Genomic DNA, 13,263 nt, shown 5'->3' with positions numbered 1-13,263 from the left:
GAATAGATCTCCACATTTTTTCCTAGCTCACATTCTGTGTGTTTCCTCGTTGCTCAGGGTGAACTAGCCAGTCAGCAGTATGGGGGTTCCATGGGAAGAAATGAGTTCTGTGGCCAAGGGACAGAGGGAAAAGGGATGGGCCCTGTGACTTGGTGGGAGGAAAGATCATCAGCCAAGGACAAATTGGTTGGGGGAATATTCCTCTGGCTGCCCTCCATCGCGGGAGGCGGGGGGGAAGAGGGGGGGTGAAGAAGTTGGAAATGTGACTAGGTCTGGGCCCCAAGGTCAGCTCCCCTGTATACCCTGTGGCCTGGGGCTGGATTTCCTGAAAGGGCTGTGTGGATTCATGACTGCCTTGAGAAGGTTGCAGAGGTCAGACCCTCCACAGAGGCTGCAAATGTCTGCATCTGTAGCGGTTAGTCCGTCTGCCGGTTCCCAGGGCTCTCTGTGGACCATTTTCTGAACATGCACAGGAGCATCTAGAGAGCAGTAAGAGAGAGAAAGAGTCCTGCTTTCTGCTATGTAAAGATCTGGCCGGGGAGGGGGCGAGAATGAAGGCTTGAGTTCAGGAAAGGGAGTTCAGACAGGAAAAGGGATCTGTAACCCCTGCCCTGGCGAAGTGGATCCCCAGAGCTTGCTGGCCAGCCAATGTAGACAAATAGGTCAGCTCCAAAGCCAAGTGGGAGGCTTTGTCTCCAAAAATAAGGAGAAGGGCTGGAGAGATGGCTCAGCTGTTAAACGCTAGTCATCTAACAATACAAGCCCGAGGATGGGAGATTGGATACATAGAAACCCATGTGAAATGGCAGGTGGGCGTGGCATCTGCTTGAAATTCCAGCCTTGGGAGGCGGAGGCGGGCTCTCTAGGGCAAGCTGGCTAGCAAGACTAGTTCTATTGGAAAGCTCTGGGTTTGGTTGAGAGACCCCTCCCCAATGAACAAGGGGAAAAACTGATCAAGGATGATTCCATTTATCAACCTTAGGCCTTCAGTGCACATGCATGCACAGATGAAAAACAAAACAAAACAAAACAAAAAAACAACAACAAAAAAAACCCCCAAAAAACAAAACAAAACAAACAAAAAACTCAACACACACACACACACACACACACACACACACACACACACACACACGAAGCATAGAAACAAGTACGGTGGAGAGCAATTAAGGAAGACATTTAACATGGGCCTTGGGTCTCCACATGTGTCCACACCCCACCGAAAGAATTGCATCATGTTTATCGTTCATTCAGCCGGCTTTTTTTTATTGCATGCCCGCCTTCTCCCAGGCAGCGAGCCTGAATGAAGGCTATTTATAAAGGTAACTGTAGTCTCCTGCCTTCAGAAGCTCCTATTGAGAAGCAAATCTGGGCAGATGATGTCTGATATCAGTTCAAAGGCAAGAGTTCCTTCTCTCGAGGTTCTAGACCATGCCCTTCCCCCCTTGGCTGGCATGTTTGTTCATCATCTTACCAACAGTTAATGCTAACTGTTGCTCTCATGCCCATCCTTTTTGACATTGCAGTATGACATTGTTACCCACAAAGTTCTCTCTTGAGAACTATGCAATCTAGTCACAACAAACAAACAAGCAAGTAAACAAAGGCATTCTTTTTTTTTAAATTATTTTTTTTATCTTTTTTTTAATTAATTTATTCTTGTTACATCTCAATGTTTATCCCATCCCTTGTATCCTCCCATTCCTCCCCCCCCCCCCATTTTCCCATTATTCCCCTCCCCTATGATTGTTCCTGAGGGGGATTATGTCCCCCTATATATTCTCATAGGGTATCAAGTCTCTTCTTGGCTACTTGCTGTCCAAAGGCATTCTTATAATTGTCTTAAAGAAGGCTAGAGTTGGGTGTTAGGCAGCATTTGTAACTGCTTGGCTTCGTGTAGCCTGTGTGTTGGACTGCCCAGAAGGCTGTCCCTTTCTCTGCCTGCTCAGGCTAGCCTATTCACTCTAAGCAGTGGCTCCTTTGAAGAAATAAAGCCCCGTTTTCTGCCCTTCCATTTGTTTTTGGCTATTATTTCTAGCAGCGGTCTCCCTTCCCCAGCCAAAGCTTCCTCCCAGTGCTTTCTCAGTTGGGATATGGAGACCTCATGTCACCTCACTGGACAGGATCATCTTTGCCCACTGGCCCTAAGACCTTGGTCTTTACTCTCCAGCTACAGAACGAGGCTTATCCATTCCACTTACATTATCAACCCTTTCCTCTGCCCCTCCTCCCTTATCCAGATGTTGGCTTCCCGGTTTGTTTGAGGGTCCTATAGCATGCTGTGTCCCATGTCAGGTGCTTAGTGAAAGATAGCCAGGCTCCTTCTAAAATCCTTGACCCCAGTTCTTTGCTCGTGAGTCACTTCCTGTACCCAGGGACTTAGCTCGTTTGTTTGCCTGGGTGTTTGCTTTGCATTGTGTGCGTTCCAGGCATGTGTGTGGGAGGGAGGGCTGAGGGGTGGAGAATGGGGGGGGGGTGGGGGCTGGAGTTGGGCCCTTCTGGTGTTGACTTGAGGGGCTGAGCAGACCCTTCTCTTCACAACCAAATGACTCAGGTAAGAGCTTTGTTCATACCTCGAAGACAAAGAGCAGGAAAAATACTCAGAGTAGAGGACAGCCTGTTTGTATCATAGCCCGGGGCACACTGGCATCTTTAGGGGTCAGAGGAATTATACTCTGCCCTGGCTTGAATCTACCACAGTGCTCTCTATTTGCCCTCTCTGTTTCAAGCCCTGTGGCCTCCCAGGGTATGGGGACTGTAACTGAACCACATCAGGGGACTTCTTTGGCCCTCCCAGCATCTTGCTGGATCGGAGAGACCCTCAGATCTGCAGTCCCTCTGGAGCATCACCGCTTACAGAAACTGCATTGTTAGACATTGTGTTCAATGTCAAAGTTATAAATCATGAGCAAAACCTCAGGAGACTCAGCCCCATGGAGGCCTTGTTTACTCAATGGCTCAGCACACAGTTGCCAAAAGTATCTTGGGATAGCCTCGTTTTACCAGACTCCCCTCCCCCAGAGCTAACAATGGCTCTTTCTTGTCTATCTCATCAAAATCAGCCCCATGTTGCTTTACAGGGTCTTAGATAACAGGCTTTACTGGGCTTCTTGTTTTTTCTTCCACACAGCCATAGTTCTAATCCTCCTCTGTGTCTGGCCTTTCTGAGTGTGGACTTTGAACTTGCTTGACTGTAAACTGTAGTGAGGAATGCCCTCCCTATGTGCGCTAGATGCTGGTGTTTCTCCTCCACTTCATTCATCTTCCTGTTAATAAATGCTGGTCATGACTCATGAAATTAATTTCATGATGTTCGTATGGGTGGTGGGGACCCACAGTTAGACTAGCAGAGCTGGTTGAATAGAAGACACCTCAGGGAGGCCAGTGTGAACCTCAAGGAAATGACAGAGCTGACAATTCTTCCAGAGGAAGCTCCTCAACCAGATGTAGGAATGACTGACCAATCAAATCTGCTACTTTGAAGTCTGAGGCAGGAGGATCAGAAGTTCAAAGTCAGCCTGCATCATTACATAGTAAAGACTGTCTCAAAGTCCAAAATCTAAACTAAAACCAGGCAATTAGTCAAAAGACACACAAGAGTAGCAGCCCCCATTTAAACTGTGCAGTTAATTTTTTTAATATCAGTCAAAAGTGCATCCAATTCCATGGTGTTTGGTTACTTATTTATTTTTCCCTATCAATGTATTATGCAACCACATAAAATATACTCCAAATATAAATTTTAAGGGGTGAAGAAGAAATGAAAGAAGCCATGTTTTAAGTGGCATGCAAGCAGATGTCTATTCTAATGGGTAACTACCTCAAAGCATACTACACATGGAGGGAGATCCGGATGGGTGCAGTGGTTGGTTGTAAAGCTGTTTTCAACTTGTGTGGATACTTTTATGTTTTCTGGGCATTCAGGAGATAGCTCAGTTTAGGTGTTTGCCTCACATGCATGAAACTCTCCGTGCAATCCTAGCAATGCACAAACTGGGCATGGTGAATAAAGTTACAAGTTCAAGGCCTTAGGCTGCTAGAGCCCTTTTTATGGGTCATTTACGTAGTGCCGACCCTCCTCTCCTGTCCATTATATTTGTTATATGCTATATATTATATTATTGTATTATATATTATTACATTTATATCACCTATATTGTGATATATTAATTATATATTTAAAACCAATATATTATATATTGCATTTTATATATTTTAATATATTAAATATATCCTCTTCCCCTTATATTTACTATATGCTGTATATTGATTGAGGTTTCCAGTCCTTGATGCCTCCCTATCTCCTGCCATATAGGACCATGGGAGGGATTGAAGCGCATCTCTTGTTGAGTGCGTGTTTACTAGCCAGTGGTTGTTAGGAGCGTGCCAAAGCTTGCTCTGCCCTCCCAGGTCAGTGTCTTGACTTGGTGTGTACCTGTCCTGTAGCCCACAGGAGGAAGGCTGTGCTGGGATTCAGAGAGGGTTTTTAATTGGTCTGGCTTGCTGGCCTTCTTCCTGGTAGATCACAGCCTGGCTTCTGGCTGACGGTCAAGACTGGAAGGGTCTTCAACAGCATGAGTAATTTCATGAGCTGCTGATGGGTAATTAGGAGTGATTACAGTTAAGAGGCTTTCTTTCCTTAATAACCCCGGAAAGGGCTGGTAATAACTTAAAAATCTAGATTCTTTCCCTCTGTGAATAGGCTTGTCCAATTCTCACGATTGTCTTTTTTATTTTATTTTTATTTTTTATTTTTTTGGTAAATCTATGTCATTTATCCCCCACCCCTGAAGTCCTGGGAAGAGTGTGCAGAGTGTGATCTTGGAGAACTCTTCCTTTGTGTGAGAGAGGGTCCCCTGACACCTTGTAGTCTTGTTTCCTGCATCTATCTTTCCTGTAAGGAGTAGGGGCTGGCCATCTTCTTCTCCCTCAATTTCCATTGCATTCCATCCAGTCCTCCTGGCTCGGCCTTTCTGATTCTATTTATACTTTGCTTCCAGACTGCCGGCTCGCTTGCAGCATTTCGAAATTCTATCTGGTAAGGACACCAGAATAAAGTAGTGTTTGCAGGTGAGAAGGTCTACCTACTTAATGTTATGGTGATGACATGCTCAAGGGTGACTTCGCTTCTTTTTGCATGAGCATCACCAGAGTCACCCTTTGGTCAGTGTCACTCCGTACCAACCACTGGCCAGATATAGTTCACACATCTCCTTGTTTAATCCCCATGGCCACCTGAGATGGTGCTTACTATGTCTTGTATATACCAAGCTCGCTAAGTACCTGAGGACATCTTTGAGCCCAACCCCTTGGCTCTGCTTCCGAGTGCTAGGATTACAGGCATGCTAGCCCTGTTTTACATGGTGATGCAGCGGAACCCAGACTTTGTGCGCGCTAGGCAAGTATTCTACCAGATGAATCACAGCTGTAGCCATTACCTGCAGTATTTTAGGCAGGTTTGTTTGTTTCTGTGCTGGGAGTTGAACCCAGGGCCCCTATGGCTGGTAAACAAGAACTCTAGCTCTGGGCTAGATTCTCAGCCCTAGGAAGTATTTTTAAAGCAGTTTTTATTGAGTTATAACTCATGTTTCATCAATACTTTAATGGTTTTTGTCTATTCACAGTGTTGAGTAATTGCTACTATTAATTTTAGTCATTTCAGGAACAAATGGCATACTTTCCCACTGGCTCCTCCCTCCTCTCTCCCCCCTACCCCCAGCTCCTGGCAGCTCCTCATGTACTTTGTGTCTCCGCTAATTTTTCTATTCTGAATACTACTTGTAAATGGAGCCATATGATGATGTGTGTTCTTTTGTGTCTGGCTTCTTCCATTTAGAGTGCCCCTTTCAAGACTCATCTATGCCACAGCTTGTGTCAGTAATTCTATGCTTTTAATTGTTAGGCAATACTTGTACCATACTTTACGGTTGGGAAACACAAATTCAGACATGCCGAATGACTTTCTCTGGTCAGGTGGCCAGGCAGAAGCCACTGGATTTCCAGTGCAGTTTACCTGGTGTTAACCCCTCATCACCCCCCGAGTCTGAGGTCATCATACTGAAAGTTATGCCTTCTGTGGGTTGGCACATTGGTTACTTGTCTTGTTTTCGTGACCAAATATAGAAGATACTTTAGGGAAGCATGGTCCGTTGCCATGATTTGAGAGGATATGGCCCATCATCATAGAGGAAGCATGACTGAGAAAGCATGCAGTTCTTGGTCACATGGTATCTTAGTTGCTGTGAAGAGACACAATGATCATGGCAACTCTTTGTTTTTGGTTTTTCAAGGCAGGGTTTCTCTGTGTAGCCTTGGCTATCTTGGACTTGCTCTGTAGACCAGGCTGGCCTCGAACTTACAAACGATCTGCCTGCCTCTGCCTCCCTGATTAATGAGATTACAGGCATGAGCCACTGCACCAGGCTCATGGCAACTTTTTTTTTTTTTTTGGTTTTTCGAGACAGGGTTTCTCTGTGTAGCCTTGGCCATCCTGGACTCACTTTGTAGACCAGGCTGGCCTCGAACTCACAGCAATCCACCTGCCTCTGCCTCCCGAGTGCCAGGATTAAAGGCGTGCGCCATCACGCCTGGCTCATGGCAACTCTTATATAGGAAGACATTTAATTGGGGCTGGCTTACAGTTTCAGAGGTTTAGCCCATTATTATCATGGCAGGAAACATGGCGGCATACAGACAGACACGGTGCTGGAGAAGGAGCTGAGAGTTCTATATCTGGATCAGCAGGTAGCAGTTTGAGTGTGAGACCTCAAAGCCCTCCCCCACAGCGACACACTTCCTCTAACAAGGCCACACCTACTCCAACAAGGCCACACCTCCTCATAGTGCCACTTCCCATGGGCCAAGCATTCAAACCTGAGTCAGTGGGGCCCATGCCTGTTCAAACCACTACATGTGGAGCTCACAGACCGGACCCAGATAACGATGAATTCTGGTGTTCATTTGTGTTTCTCTGTTTCCTTTTTCACTCAATCTGGGATCCCAGCTCCTGGGTGGTGGTACCCACATTCAGGATGGCTCTTCCTTCCTCAGTTAAACCTCTCTGGGAATGCTTCCACAGATACAGTCAGAGGTGTGTCTTCTAGGAGATTCAAATACCCTCAACTTGTCAATGAAGTTTAGCCATACTGAGAGCCGTGGAAGGCTGCTCCTTCTTGTTCATTCAGCATTTCCTTCCAGTTGGGAAACCCTGGTCATCCCAACTGGGAAGTGGCATTTTTCTTTTAATAGCTTTTATTCTTCTCTCTCTCTCTCTCTCTCTCTCTCTCTCTCTCTCTCTCTCTCTCTCTCTCTCTGTGTGTGTGTGTGTGTATGTGTGTGTGTGTGACAGAGCATACATGGTGATATCAGAAGATAACTTGTAGGGGTTACTTTTCTCCTATCATGTAGGCTCTGGAGATCAAAGTCAGATTAGCAGGTTGGGTGGCGAGTGTCTTCACCTCCTGAGCCATGTTTTTGACCCCCTCACATTTGTTTAATCCCAGCTTCTTTATCTAGAAGCAAATGCTCCTTTAAAGAAAAAAAATTAATCATATTCATTTCTATAGGAGTTGAACACCACTTGAACCTGCAGAAAACTGAGGACGCCTCTGAGGATCCCTTGCCGTAGCCTGGACTTGCAGCATCATGGTTTTCCATTTCACAAGCTGTCTCAGGTGAGCAGAAAACCTCTTAAGAACAACAACAAACCAGTAGTGGAATTGGGCATGGCCCTGTGGGGTGTGCTTGCCTGGCATGGCCAGACACTGGGTTCGGTCTATACTGAAGTAAACAAGCATATGCCCTTGGCCCCAAAGGGGGTTTGATATTTGTGTTTTACTGTATGGTTCCCTGAAGTGACTGACCTTTAGGTTGTACATATCACTAGGATTTGATACAGTGGTCCAGGTGTGCAGTTGTCTGCAATGCAGGATGCCCTTGCAGTGTCGCCAGCAGCCACACACTGTAGGAAGAGGTCCAGGTGACTTGAGCTCTCCTGTTTTCTGGGAACTCTGCGACTCAAACAAAAGTTGGCTTTAGATAAATTTTAACGGGATCACGTCAGTCAGTATTTATCATACCTCATGTAGTAGCATTGTCTGAGGAACTTGAAAAGCATTGTGGTCCCCTATGACCACAGGTGACCTTGGTGACAACCCCATAGAGTTTGGCTTAACCTCTCTGGTATCATTAATAGCCTGGTCCCTTGTGCTCAAAACGTCCATGACTTTCCACTTAAATTAAAAAGCCTGATTCTTCTGTTAAGTATGCATATGTGGTAAGTTGAGTTAGTACTGAAGTTTTGTTTTGTGGATCAGAAAATCAATTTTCGGGGATATTAAAGTATAGACATAGACTTACATAATCTGCAGACTCCGATAAAGGGTCCAGACACTGGACATGTAGTGCATGTTATTGGAATTGTTTTCAAAGTTAAAAAAAAAAAAAAAAAAAAAAAAAAAAAGAAGGCTGATAGGGAACTGGTAGAGTGCTTGGGTTCTCAGTACCAAAGAAACTGGGCACAGTTGTACATGGTTATAACCCCAGTACTTAGGAAATAGAGGCAGGAGGGTCAGAAACCAACTATATGGCTAGTTCAAGGCCAGCCTGGTCTAATAAACTGATAGGATTTTAAAAATTATTTAATCAGGGTCAGTGAGCTGGCTCAGCACTGGGACCCAAGGTGGGAACAGAGAACTGACACCTGAAATTGTGCTCTGAACTCCACATAACCTCTGTGGAGCATGCACACACACACACACACACACACACACACACACACACACACACACACACACATGCACACAAAACATTAATAATAGTATTAATAATAATAATAATAATAAATATTTTAAAATTGTTTCATCAAATTCTATGTGAGTTCTCACTATATAAAACAGACAATAGGATTGTATTGATTAAAAATGCACTCACTAGGTACAAATTTTGTAAGATTTAAACAGTGTCAGATCAGTGAACCTGTTGTTATAAATGCCAACATTTGAAGTCAGGATTTCTGGATGATTCTTGCACATCTTCCTCACATTTGCGTTGGGTTTGTTTTAGCTGCGCTGTCTCATGAGAATCCTGAATGCCCCAAGTAAGGTCCTGTAGTTGATGACAGTTCTGTGATGAGTCACTCTGAGGTCTCAGGATGCTCTTTGCATGAATCTCTTGACAGAGGGAAGGAAGAGCGTGCTGTCTCGGAGCCACACCCTCAGGGCATCTCAACCTTGCTTCCTCTCTAGCCATGCATTAGCCTCAGATGCTGACAACTCATGCTAAAAATGTAAACGGTCTGTAACATGTTATGATGTCACCACATGAGACTGCCCAGAGGCTGCAGCATTTGCCAAGCAGATGCTTTAGGGCCCGGGCCCGGCATTTAATTGAGTGTAGTGTATGTGTGTGCTTTAGTATGTTGTCGCTTGTAAAATTTTACACGAGCAGTCTTGTGCAGGCTAGGAATCCAAAATCCCACAGGAACTACAAAACTTTGCATTGACGACATGGTCACAGCTATGTCAGGTGCCAGCCAGAGAGGGCAGGAAAGCTTCATTCCCGACATGTGCAATATCCAGCCATCAATAGAGCAGCCTAAATTAACACTTGGTGGCTTTAAAGCTTAACACTTGAAAATTTTTTTAAACAGGGTCTTATATATTCCAGGTTGTCCTTGAACTCTGTGTGAAACCAAGGATGACCTTTGAACTCCCAATCTTTCCAATTCCATCTTCCAAATGCTGGGATTATATGTGTGCACCACTGTGTCTCAATTACAGGGTGGTGAGGGTCGAACCCACGACTTCGGGTATACTAAGCAAACATTGCATCCACTGAGCTATCACCCTTAAACCATATGCTATTTCTGAACATACAATATGTGCCAACCTTATGGGAGCTTCCAAAGTACTTCTGTGGAACCCTAGGGGAGTAAGAAATGAAGGCAGGCCAGTCTGGTCCTTAGGTCTCTTCTGCAGTGTGTCACATGGCGCTAGGGTACAAAGAAGTAGAAATTACAGCCAGGCATGGAATTGTGCAGGACAAAAGGGGACTCACTGTCTGGCAAGCTGCTGTCACCAAAAATGCTCCCCAAAAGACACAGGGATCCTCAAACGCATGACCACCCAGGCTACGTAGTCAGCACTTCATGGGGAAAGTCTCATTTGCTATGTTTTCCTTTATACTCTGGAATATGAATGGCTGCCCTTCTGTACTGATGCGTGAGTGTGTGGGGTGTGCTTAGTCACCCCTCCTCCCTTCCCCCCACAGTGATCCACCTGCCTCTGCCTCCCAAGTGCTGGGATTAAAGGCATGAATCATCACACCTGGCTGGGCATCATTTCTAAGAAATTGCCTACACCCCTGCCTGGTGGGAGCAACTGGAAACTGCATGTGGACTTGCTGTGTGGCTGCTGGGGTTGGGGGATCTTGGTGGGCCCTGTGCTGGCTCCTGTGGCAAAGATTGTTGTGACAGGTCTCCTTGGTGGCACTTTATCAAGGGTTCTGCTGTCAGGATGGGGTGGGCGGGGGTGGAGGTCAGAGGACATCTTCCTGGAGTCAGCTCTTTGCTTCTACCATGTGATCCTGGGAATCAACCGCTTGACATCACATGCCTTTTACCCACCAAGCCATCTCACCGGCCCAAACGTTCTGTGCACATTTTTTTTTTGGCCAGGCCCAAGTAAATACACTTTTATATTTTACAAACCAAACAAAAGCTACAGTGCCTTTTAGTGCAATGCTTTTTCAAATGTTCTGAGGGGGCGAGAGGTCCGGCCAAGAGTGAGAAGTCTCTCATGAAGCTGGTAGAAGAGGGACAGGCACGTTTCCATGGTTATCAAAGCGACCAGATGTGCGAAGACGTGTGACGAGTCAAGGGCTTCTCTACCTAGAGAGGAGGCAGGTTACAGTTAGACACGTGCTGCCCAGGAAAATCTCCAAGAGGGGAAAAAAAAAATAATTGAAGGGGAGTCACCGTTCTGACAGGCAGAGATTTAGTTTAAAAATCCCTCCCCAGCCTTTGCCAAGCCACAGAACAACAGAAACTTCATCCGTATTGAAGGAGACAGTGGAGCCCTGGAGTTAAAATAGACCCTGCCCTGCTAGGAGTCATGAAGAGAATTCTGGTCAAGGCCAGTAGTGGGAGGCACGCGTGCATTGAGATTTTAACCCTGAGTGAGCTAGTTTGCGGGTCCTTAAGTCCCGGAGAAGCTCAGCTGCACAGGAAAGCTTCAGGACAAGTTAAATCCCTTTGGATCAAAAGGTTGGAGGAAGTTAGATTAAATAAAAATTGTCTCCATCTATTCAGAGTCAGAAAGAAAATGTGCCAGACGACACAAAAGTGTTTGTATCTCTTAAAGACTTCAAACACATTCCCTGTGTGTGTGTGTGTGTGTGTGTGTGTGTGTGTGTGTGTGCATTTGCGTGTGCTGTGTGGTATTCGAGTGTGCATCTCATGGTCACATGTTCACGTGCACCTGTGTATTCAGGTGTGCATGTGTGCGTGCTGAATTCATGCAAAGGTCAGAGGCTCAATCCAGGAGTCTTCAGTCTTCCGGGTCTACTGCTTCCTTTTAGAGATAGTGCCTCGCTCACTAATTCCCTAGACTGGCTGGCCTGGCAAGCCTGAGGGGTCCTCTGCTCTCCACCTCTCACTACTAGGATTACAGATGCCCGCTGCCTTGCCCCCACCCCCATCCATTTTACACGGATGCCAGGGATTTGAACTCAGATCCTCATGCCTGCATAGCAAGCACTTTACTGACTGAGCCATCTCGCTAGCCCCACTTTTTTTTTTTTTTTTTTTTTTTTTTGTAGACACTGTTATTTCTGCATTTCTTTCTTTTGTGACTGATTGAAAGGAAACAATTTTCTCACAGGGAAGCTTACCAGTCTGTGATGAGGGTCAGCTGACACCAACAACGTCCCCTGAGCTGTAGCATGGCAGGTGCTCTTAGCTGTCTTCTCAGCAACTTAGTGGAGCTGACAAACTTCACATTTCCAGTGAAAACATACGAGAAAACAAAACTACGAAATGCCAAGGAGGTGGTTACATTGGCAGGAAACAGAATTGATTTGGCCATTTTTTAATCTTGAACGGTAGTTTTTGAAGAAATGCAGATGTAATTAGGGCCATTACAGCTAGATGGTGAATTTTATAGGGCTTTCGGAGGAGAGGTCTGGATCATTTTAAGGATTTTACAGTCCATGGCCTTAGGTCAAGTGTCTGGTTTTAGTCTTTGAAAACATTAGTCTCTCTTTTTCCTTGATATACACTGCAGTAAAGTATTATTACTTTAATGCCTGTCAGCCATTTCACTTAGAAATACAACCAAAAGGGATTGAGGAAACGAGAGCAAGAAAGGTGGCTGCTCTTGGGGCCACTGAAAAGGACTCTGAGGACAGATGTGAGGGGACGTGGCTAGGAGAACTCTTTGCCTGTGCATGAAAGCATCCAAGATAGGACTGGCGATTTGAGGTGCGGTCAGTCAGTGAACACTACAGTCTCCCCCATGGGGAAGAACGACGTGGTAATTGGAAAGGACAGAGGTCAATCACTGTCCCTTTGCTAGCGGTCAGGAAGTGAGGAGGAAGAAGAGGAGGGAAGTAGAGAAAAGGAGTAAGAGGAAGTGAAGGAAAAATGAAGAAGAGGCCATTGCGTCAAGAATTTAACCTTCCTAGTATTTCTAAGGCAGACCAGGCAGGCGTGGTGGCATCCACCCGTACTTCCAGCACTGGGAAAGCTGAGGCAGGAGGATGGAGAGTTGAAGGCCTATAATGAGACCCTGTCTTAAAGCAACCCCAAACAAGCAAAACAAACAAAAAGTCAGACCAGGATTTGTGTTAGCTGCCACCTACACCACTACTCAGGTGACACTCAGTAAATATATCAGAATACCGAATGGGTGGCAGGCCAGTGGCGCAATGGATAGCCCGTGTGACTAGGGACTGTAAGAGGAACCATCGAACACATGAAGTAATAATTACTTTTTATGTGAAAGAAGTTAGGACCAAGTTTTATATTCCTGACCAGGACGATCAGTGACTTAATCGCAAAAGGAGTCTAAGGCCCGGAAAACATACAAACGACACACCTCCGACCATTTACTTTAAACTTAAAACACATGTCCATCTGCGCACAGATTGGTTTGATGCGGGGCCAAGAGCGTTTCAGTGCGTACGAAGCCCGGAGCCCTGATTGTCTTTTTCTGCACAAACCACACCCATAAGCATTATCTGAGCTTTCCACGTTAAAGCCGGGGT

The sequence above is a fragment of the Acomys russatus genome, chromosome 14 (assembly GCF_903995435.1).
Source record: "Acomys russatus chromosome 14, mAcoRus1.1, whole genome shotgun sequence".
Classification (NCBI taxonomy): domain Eukaryota; kingdom Metazoa; phylum Chordata; class Mammalia; order Rodentia; family Muridae; genus Acomys; species Acomys russatus.
Note: the sequence above shows the minus strand (reverse complement) of the source record.